The sequence below is a fragment of the Phalacrocorax aristotelis genome, chromosome W (genome assembly GCF_949628215.1).
Source record: "Phalacrocorax aristotelis chromosome W, bGulAri2.1, whole genome shotgun sequence".
Lineage (NCBI taxonomy): Eukaryota > Metazoa > Chordata > Aves > Suliformes > Phalacrocoracidae > Phalacrocorax > Phalacrocorax aristotelis.
The window spans coordinates 11,523,044-11,532,028 of NC_134310.1; the positions used below are offsets into that span (position 1 = coordinate 11,523,044).

The 8,985-nt window shown below is 52.0% G+C and overlaps 1 long non-coding RNA gene across 1 annotated transcript; it reads left to right on the forward strand.

Annotated features, from left to right (window-relative positions):
- The first annotated feature begins 1,138 nt into the window (after window positions 1–1,138).
- On the forward strand, window positions 1,139–6,981 carry LOC142049572 (uncharacterized). The gene is made up of 2 exons (XR_012657761.1): window positions 1,139–1,210; window positions 6,508–6,981. It is a non-coding gene; the product is annotated as an uncharacterized LOC142049572 (long non-coding RNA).
- The last annotated feature ends 2,004 nt before the right edge of the window (window positions 6,982–8,985 follow it).

Below are 8,985 nucleotides of genomic sequence, written 5' to 3' on the forward strand. Positions count from 1 at the left end.
GGACTTACTCGAGCAGTTCCCTGTCTTTCCTGAACTGGGGAGCCCAGAACTGGACACAGTACTCCAAATGTGGCCTCACTAGGGCAGAATAGAGGGGGAGGATAACCTCCCTCTACCTTCTGGCCACATTCCTTTTAATGCAGCCCAGGATACCATTGGCCTTCTTGGCCACAAGGGCACATTGCTGGCTTGGGGTCAACTTGCTGTCCACCAACACTCTCAGGTCCTTCTCAACAGAGCCGCTTTCCAGTAGTTCAGCCCCCAACCTGTACTGGTGCATGGGGTTGTTCCTCCCCAGGTGCAGGACCTTACCCTTGCGCTTGTTGAATTTCATCAGGTTCCCCTAGGCCCAGCTCTCCAGCCTGTCCAGGTCTCATTGGATGGCAGCACAGCCTTCTGGTGTATCAGCCACTCCTCCCAGTTTTGTATCATCAGCAAACTTGCTGAGGTTACACTCTGTCCCTTCATCCAGGTCACTGATGAATATATTGAACAGGACTGGACCCAGCACAGACCCCTGGGGAACACCACTAGTTACGGGCCTCTAACCAGACTCTGCCCTGTTGATCACAACCCTATGAGCTCTGCTGTTCAGCCAGTTCTCAATCCACCTCACTGTCCTCTCATCTAACCCACACTTCCTAAGCTTACCTATGAGGATATTATGGGAGACAGTGTCAAATGCCTTACTGAAGTCAAGATAGACAACATCTACTGCTCTCCCTTCATCGACCCAATCAGTCATGCCATCATAGAAGGCTATCATCAGGTTGGTCAAGCATGATCTTCCCTTGGTGAATCCATGTTGACTACTGCTGATAACCACCTTTTCCTCTACATGCCTGGAGATGACCTCCAGAACAAACTGTTCCATCACCTTTCCCCGGGGATGGAGGTGAGGCTGACTGGCCTATAGTTTCCCAGGTCCTCTTTCTTGCCCTTTCTGAAGATTGGAGTGACGTTGGCTACCCTCTAGTTTTTGGGGCATCTCTCCTGCCCTCCATGACTGTAGGGGAATAGACAGGGATCGGCGACCGGAAGATCACGGGCTGTGACGGAAAGATAGACTCCTCCCCATAGGAGTGGCAGGAACAGGAAGCGCAAGAGCTATATAAGCGTGTGACGCAGTTAAATAAACGGACATTTTGTATCCCATATTGATGTCTGTGCATCACTGTTCCCAGGGTGGGTAGAGCCCTGTGTCCCGGAGGTATGCGGCCCAAGATAAGTTCTCCCGTAGAAGCGTACAGCAACAAGTGGTGACCCCGACGTGATCGGCGGGGCGGCATGGCAAGTTCGCCGGGGGGAAAAGATAGCTTGAGGCACGCAGGGGCGGGACGGGGAGCCGCAGGTCGGCGGGCGCGCCATGGATTCAGTCGTAAAGGTACTGAAGGGATTGGGGAAGGAATATGGTACTTCGATTTCGAAGGCTCCTACCTCAAAGGCCATCCAATGGATGATTACGCAGGGGCTCATACGAAGTCCCGCAGACATATTTAATAAGGATAAGTGGGCGAGAATTAAAGAGGAGTTAGCCGAAAGGGCTATGATGGGAAAAACCCAGTACATACAGCTCTGGGGAAAGATACACCGATTACTATTGAAAGCTCGGGATGATCAGGAGACGTGGCGGCAGGCGCGGCGGTGCCTGCACGGTGCTACAGGCGACAGTAGCCCAGAAATAGACCCAGGATGGGCAGTGGGGACGCAGACAGGGGCAAGCATCGCGGGGGATGGGGAAGAAGGGGAGAGTTCGGACGGAGTAGCCTGGCCAGCGACTCAGTCTGAGGCTCCCAAAGAGGTGGATCGGGAAGCGGCGGTGTTCCCTGTTGAGCCAGCAGGACCCTTGGAATACCCCCCCCACGCATACCCCTGGGACGATTTGGCACAGGCGCGGAGAGGGTGACGTGGCGGCGGGCGCAGCGGGAGTGACGGAGCGGAAGGAGAAAGATGCTCAGCGCCGGAAGCAGCGCCGGCAGCGGCACCGCCCTCTGCCCGACCCTCGAGACTGGCTCCCGGGGCAACCCTTGAGATGGGAGTCGGACGAGGAGGGGGATTGGGGTGCCTGGAGGGGAGGACAGGGTGGGTATAGAACAACCTCGAGTAGCAGCGAATCAGAAGTTGGGGGAGAAACCGATGTCCACATGTGGGAAGAGGGGGCAGCTTGCCTGCAGCGCGCAAAAAAGAGGCATAAGGCAGCAGAGACTCGGAGGACCAATCAGAAGGAGGGAGGAGAGGGACCGTCAAAAGGGGGCGTCCGGGGCGCTGCAGCTCCGGAGGGGTCCGCGGAGGACGTGCTGCGGCAGCTGCAGCAGGTTATACGCGCACTAGGGGAAGTAACTCGGCGGCAGACAGGACTCTTAACGAAGGGGGCGCCCCAGCGACAGTCAGTCGAGTTACCTAACTGGCGGCTGATAGCCAGAGATTGTAGCCTCGATGGAGTAAGGATAGAGATGCCCGGGATCTTCCCTGTCCGGCTAGCTCCAGGAGGAGGGGTGGAGTGGACGCCGATAGATGCCAAGCTAGTGTGAAGTTTATGGCGAGAAATTAGAGAAAAGGGGCTGAAAGACGAAGGAGTAGGATTGCTGCTGGACGCTGCGCATGCAGCGCTGTTGACCCCCTCTGATGCTAAGCAGTTGGCGAAAGCAATATTGGCTCCCACAATGTACATACTTTGGAAGGAGGCAATGCACAGTGCCTGCCATGCCCTCGTACAGCAAGCGGCGGCAGTTCCGGGCCACCTGCTGAGAGGGACCACCCTTGACCGGCTCACTGGCAGAAGTCAAGGACTGGAAACCCCGCAGTTGCAAGCAGCAGAATTAAGGGGCAGGGAGCTGCAAGCGGTAACGGAGAGTTCCCGCAGAGCGTATAGTGAAGTGGGCAGGTATGAGAAAAAAGCAGAACCTTGGCAAAAGATACAGCAAGGACTAGCAGAGCCATTTACAATGTTTTGTGACAGGTTGCAGAAGGCTATTATAGAATCAGAATTGCCACCAGCAGCCAAGGAGGCAGTCCTTATGGATTGCCTCCAAAATCAAGCAAATCCGCAGACACAAGATGTCCTCCGCACCCTGGCGGTGGGGGCATCATTGGGTCAAACCATTAGGCATGTCTTGCGCCAGGAGGCGTTGAATCAGCATGGCGGTGTGGGAGCGCACGTCTGCCAGAACCCTGACTGTGGAAGCGAAGAAAGGGTGATGGTGCAAGCGGCCGGGGTGGGGCTGAGATGTCACTTGTGTGGACGGCAAGGGCACTTTAAAGCTGGGTGCCCATTAGCGGAAAGGGGAGGACGTAATGGAGGAGGAGCGCGCCCAGTAGGGAGGTGCTGGGTGTGTGGGAAGCCAGGACACCTGGCAAGAGATTGTCCAACCACAAAGCTGGGAAACGGCCAAAGGAGGGCGAAGCGAGGGGGATTCGCGCCTCCTGTGAGTCAAATGGCCCCCGTCATGGTGCCAGCGCCAGGAGCTTGGCCCACCGTAGCGGGCCAAGGGGGAGTGAGACTTCAGGCAGGGGAGCAGAACCAGCAAGATTTGCAGGTTACAGCCCCCGCATGGCCTTGGTCATAGGCTGTAACAAGAGACCCATGGCAGCAGTGATGATTACCCCGCAAGAGCCAAGTTGCCCGGCACGGATATGCCTGGGAATGTTAGTGGATACCAGGGCAGATGTCACAGTGATGCCACTCGAACGGTGGCCACCAACTTGGCCCCTTGCCATGGGAAAGCGTATAATAGGGGTAGGAGGAGAACAACAGACGAGAACTAGTACTTGCCCTGTAAAACTCGAAGTCCTGGACGAGGAGGCAGGGAAGCTCCTCACGGCCGTAGTGACCATATTAGTAGCAGATGGGGTAGCAAGCCCCTTGTTGGGGCGGAACGCCCTTGCCCAGATGGGGATTGGGTTGAAATATTTAGCATAAGGGCCACTGCCTCAGAGGGGCTTCGACAGCACAAGTTGGTGTGGAAAACCGAACAGCCCGTCTGGGTGGAGCAGTGGCCCCTGAGAACAGAGAAAACAGAGGCTGTAAGAGCTATAGTAAAACGAGAGCACGAAGCAGGGCACCTAGAGCCCTCGATGAGCCCGTGGAACACCCCTATATTTGCTATAAAAAAGAAAGATAAAAACCAATAGAGGATGCTGCATGACCTTAGAGCAGTAAATCAGCAAATGGAGGACATGGGGCCTCTCCAACCCGGCCTACCAGATCTGAGTGCTGTCCCAAAAGGATGGCGAGTCACTGTTTTAGATATCAAAGACTGCTTCTTCAGCATTCCGCTACATCCAGATGATAGAAAGAGATTTGCCTTTACTCTGCCCGCGGTGAACCGCGCAGAACCAGGTAGTAGATGGCAGTGGACAGTACTTCCGCAGGGGATGAAAAATTCTCCAGCGATCTGCCAGAGGTATGTGGCTTCTGCATTGCAGCAAGTAAGGCAACAGTATCAGGAGAGAATCTACATGATCCACTACATGGATGACATCCTCATAGCTGCGCCCACCGAGGCGTTGTGTGAACAAGTCTTTTCAGACACCCAAAGGGGCCTTGCGGGACAGGGCCTCAAGGTAGCTGAGGCAAAGGTACAGCGAGGACCAGTGTGTGGATTTCTGGGTGCTAGAATACAAGGGGATTCCATACAAGCTCAGCCTATTAAACTTACACCTAAGGTTAAAAATTTACACGATGTACAGAAGCTGGTAGGAGCACTGCAGTGGTTGCGGACATTCGTGCGCGTCACCGGTGAGGAGATGCAACCTTTCTATGCATTGCTGAAAGGGACCGACCCATGGGAGGCCAGGAGTTTAGACCCTGAGGCAGTCCAGCAGTTGCAGATGATAGAACGTCGAATGCAAAAGGAAGGAGTATGGCGGTGGGACCCCCAGGAGGAATTAATAGCAGGTTGGATTCTGACCGCCAGTGGAGGATTAGGATTGCTATATCAAATACGGGTGGGGGAAGAAAAACCACTGCGATGGGTATATCAGAAGGTTCCCAAGGATGCATTCTCCACAAAAGTCAAGGTAGCCGGGGGAATGATTTGGCGTCTGCGACGGGAAAGCAAGGGAATCTTTGGGAAGGAGCCAGATAAGCTGACAGTGCCGTGGAATGGGGAGAAATGGCGGAAGGTGGTAGAGAGTGAAGAGGATATACAATTGGCAGTATACTCATACCCAGGGAAAATCGTCACAGGCACGATACAGAGGTGGGCCGAGACAGCCAAAGTGGTGGATTTAAGTGTGGATAGTAGAGATTTGGATACCCCTCACCCAGGACCAACATATTTCACAGACGCTTCCTCGAAGACGAACGTAGCGGCGGTAGTGTGGAAAGAAGAGAATAGTTGGATGCGCCAGACGTGTGAGGAGCAGGGTAAAAGTGTGCAGTGGCTAGAAGCGAAAGCGCTAGAGGTGGCCCTGCAGAAGGATATAGATCGGCACATAAATGTGTGCACGGACTCTTTATACGTGTATAAATTAGTCACGTCCATGAAACCAGAGGGTGTACCACACACGGAAATTGCCTTGATGCTAGAGGTTGCTTTATCGCAGCGAGGAGCAACTGTGACAGTAATTCACATTCGCAGTCATCAGACGGGGCCTGGACCACTGATTGAGGGGAATCGCATGGCTGATGAGGCAGCCGCGGGAGTCTGGACATTGACGGAGGCAAAGAAACTGCATGAAAAACTGCACCTCGGTGCTAAAGCCTTGGCAAAGGAGTGTGGCATCTCAATAAGAGCAGCAAGAGAAGTAGTAGCCACCTGTCCTTACTGTCAGCACTCGCCATTGTGGGAGGCAGGAGTCAACCCTCGAGGACTGGAAGCAAATGCTATCTGGCAGACTGACTTTACTGAATGTCCACAGTTGGCCCCCGGAAGGCACCTGGCAATTACAATTGATACATATAGTGGAGTCATCATGGCTACTCAACATCGGAAGCAGACCGTAACGCACTTGACTGCGCATTGGACCACGGTAATGGCGTGGCTTGGAAAGCCCACCGAGATAAAAACAGACAATGGACCATGCTTTCGGGCTCGAAGTACCGAAGAATGGTGTAAAGCTTGGAATATCGTATTAAAACACGGCATTGCTTACAATAGCACGGGGCAGGCAATAGTTGAACGCGCTCATCGCACCTTGAAAGCAAAAGTAATACAGCTTGGGGAGGGGGAGAGGTATAAGGGAGCTATACCCGTAGCAGCTCAGCAAACTATTTTAATGCGTGCATTATATTCGCTTAATCATTTTATACGTGGGCAGGAGCGAGTTACAGCAGTGGAGAAGCACTTTGGCAAAGCTCAAGCAGGCGAGCGCTATCCGCAGGTACGAGTAAGGTTCCCAGGCAGTGAGCAATGGGAGAGAGGATGGAAACTGAGATGCCTGGGGAGGGGCTATGCCGCAGTTGAGAACGAAGGGCGCATAGAATGGGTGCCTGCAAAGTGTGTGAAAGCAGAACTGTGCAAGGATGTACAATAAATAATCCCTCTCTGAGTTGTCTCTTTGCAGGGTCTGCTGACATGGATCCTCATGCTAGCCGTACCATTGGGAAAAGAAATGAGCTCCTTGACAAGATCGCAAGCAATATTGCAACGAGAGCGACACTGGGAAAGGGCAGCAAAAGAGAGATATAAACTGGAACTGGATAGTAATAATTGGGGGGATCTTGTTGTGTGTAGTAATCACAGTTACTTGTGGGCTGCCATTGTTATGCTGTGTTATAAGACAAATCAAAGAGCGCCTGCAAGAGTTACATGAATATAGACCTGACCGCAATATGTATCCGCTTACGCAAGTAGCTTTGTAGAACTTTTAGTAGCATGGGGAGGGGGAGATGTAGGGGAATAGACAGGGATCGGCGACCGGAAGATCACGGGCTGTGATGGATAGACTCCTCCCCATAGGAGTGGCAGGAACAGGAAGCGCAAGAGCTATATAAGCGTGTGACACAGCTAAATAAACGGACATTTTGTATCCATCATATTGATGTCTGTGCATCACTGTCCCCAGGGTGGGTAGAGCCCTGTGTCCCGGAGATATGCAGCCCAAGATAAGTTCTCCCGTAGAAGCGTACAGCTACACATGACCTTTCAAAGATGATGGAGAGTGGCTTGTCAAGAACATCTGCCAGCTCCCTCAGCACTCGTGCGTGCATCCCATCGGGGCCCATGGATTTGTGAGGCTCCAGCTTGCCTAGGTGCTCTCTAACCCAATCCTCCTCAACCAAGGGGAAGTCCTCCTTTCTCCAGGTTTTCTCTCTCACCTCTGGGGGCTGGGATGCCTGAGGGCCAGCCTTAGCAGTGAAGACGGAAGCAAAGAAGGCATTCATTAACTCCACCTTCTTTATTTTCAACAGTAAACTTTACTGTGACTGGGATTTAGGTATCTTTCTGTTCTTAGGTGGTATGTTTGGTGCTTTTCGGTCCTCCTCAGCCACTTTTAGTTGTTCCAATAGATCCCATATTGCTCTATGACCCATGACAGAAGATGGGACATTCACCATAGCAATGGCTTTCATAAAAACATTCCAGCCTTTAGGTGTTCTCAGGCTAGAAGGGACATAGGTCTGAAGGAAGCACCAGAGTAAATCAAGCAGGCCGGACCCCTTGATGACACCTCCTTTGTATACACTTTCCTGGTTGTCCCAAGAAGAAATATGCTGGTACTGCCCTAGTTTACCTAGGAGCACTTGTGCATTCTTCTGATACCATGGATCCACATTATCTAGCACTTCCTGAACAACAGGGTCGGAGGCCCTAGGAGTCTTCAGGGGCTTTTCCACTTCTGTCTTTTTTTCTTCCAGAAAAAACAAGAGTTCTTTTCCCCCTTTCCTGATCGCTCTGCTTCACATGTGCCAAGTACTTTTGAAGAGCATCTGTATACACCTTAGCTTTCTTGTAGGCCATAAAAACTGGTTTCTGGAGAATGGCCCTCATTTCACCATTCAAAGAGTGCACTGCATTAGCCCTCACATCTTCCCCATTAGGCAGCACCCTTAGCTGCTCCAGATGATTTGCAGGCACCAGACACATTTTTTCCACATATTCCATCACTGATTTACCAAAAGTCCCATGATGAGTGGAAGAGAAAAACTTAGAAGAGGACCAATAAACCCACTGGATTGCTTCACTAGTAGTTATTTCTTTTGAAAGAAACACTTTTACTACTCAGGCTTTTGATTAATTTGTGGCCCTTTTTCAGCACGCCTATCTGGTGGGATGTTAATGGAATGGTTCCCTTCAAGGTATTCAGGGCAATTTCAGAAATGGCCTTTATGAGGTCATCAGAAGCAGTGCAGGGTATTGCCAGGGGGAGGACTGGATCAACAGCTCCAGGAGGAGCCAACTATAGATGGACTAGCCAGGCAACTCTGAGAATATGAAGATAATCTTGCTTCCTCCATGCAGGCCCGCGTCTCAGCTGTGGACAGTCTGACCCAAAAATTGACCAAGCAAGCCGAGAAAGATAGGTCTTCCTCACGCACTCCAACCAAGGACTCAGCTATTAAGAGTCAGCCTTTTTCTGTTCAAAGGATAGGGTACTGGTGGCACACCACGTGCAACCCTGTGGTTCTTCCTGCTTGAGCAGGGGGAGGACATGAGGAAGGGAGATGGTGAACCTGCCTGGAGGCTAGAAGCTTGGGTACAGGAACTGCAAGGAAAAACAACAGCTAAAAAGCATCCATCCAGGAGAATTACTGCTCCAGTGTCTGTTTGGCAGAGTACAAGGGCTGATCGTACTTTTGACCCTGATGAAGGGACTTTGGTTTTGCAGTTACAAAAATCAAGTAATGAAGACTCTGATCAGGAACAGAGGAGCCCTGCCTTTGGCCAGGTGGAAGAAAGGGACACACGGGTTTACCAGACTGTGTGGGTTCAATAGTCTGGCACATCAGCCCCACAGAAGTATAAAGCTCTAGTGGACACCCATGCACAGTGTACCCTAATGTCATCAGATGACAAAGGGGCAGAATCCATCCGTATTTCT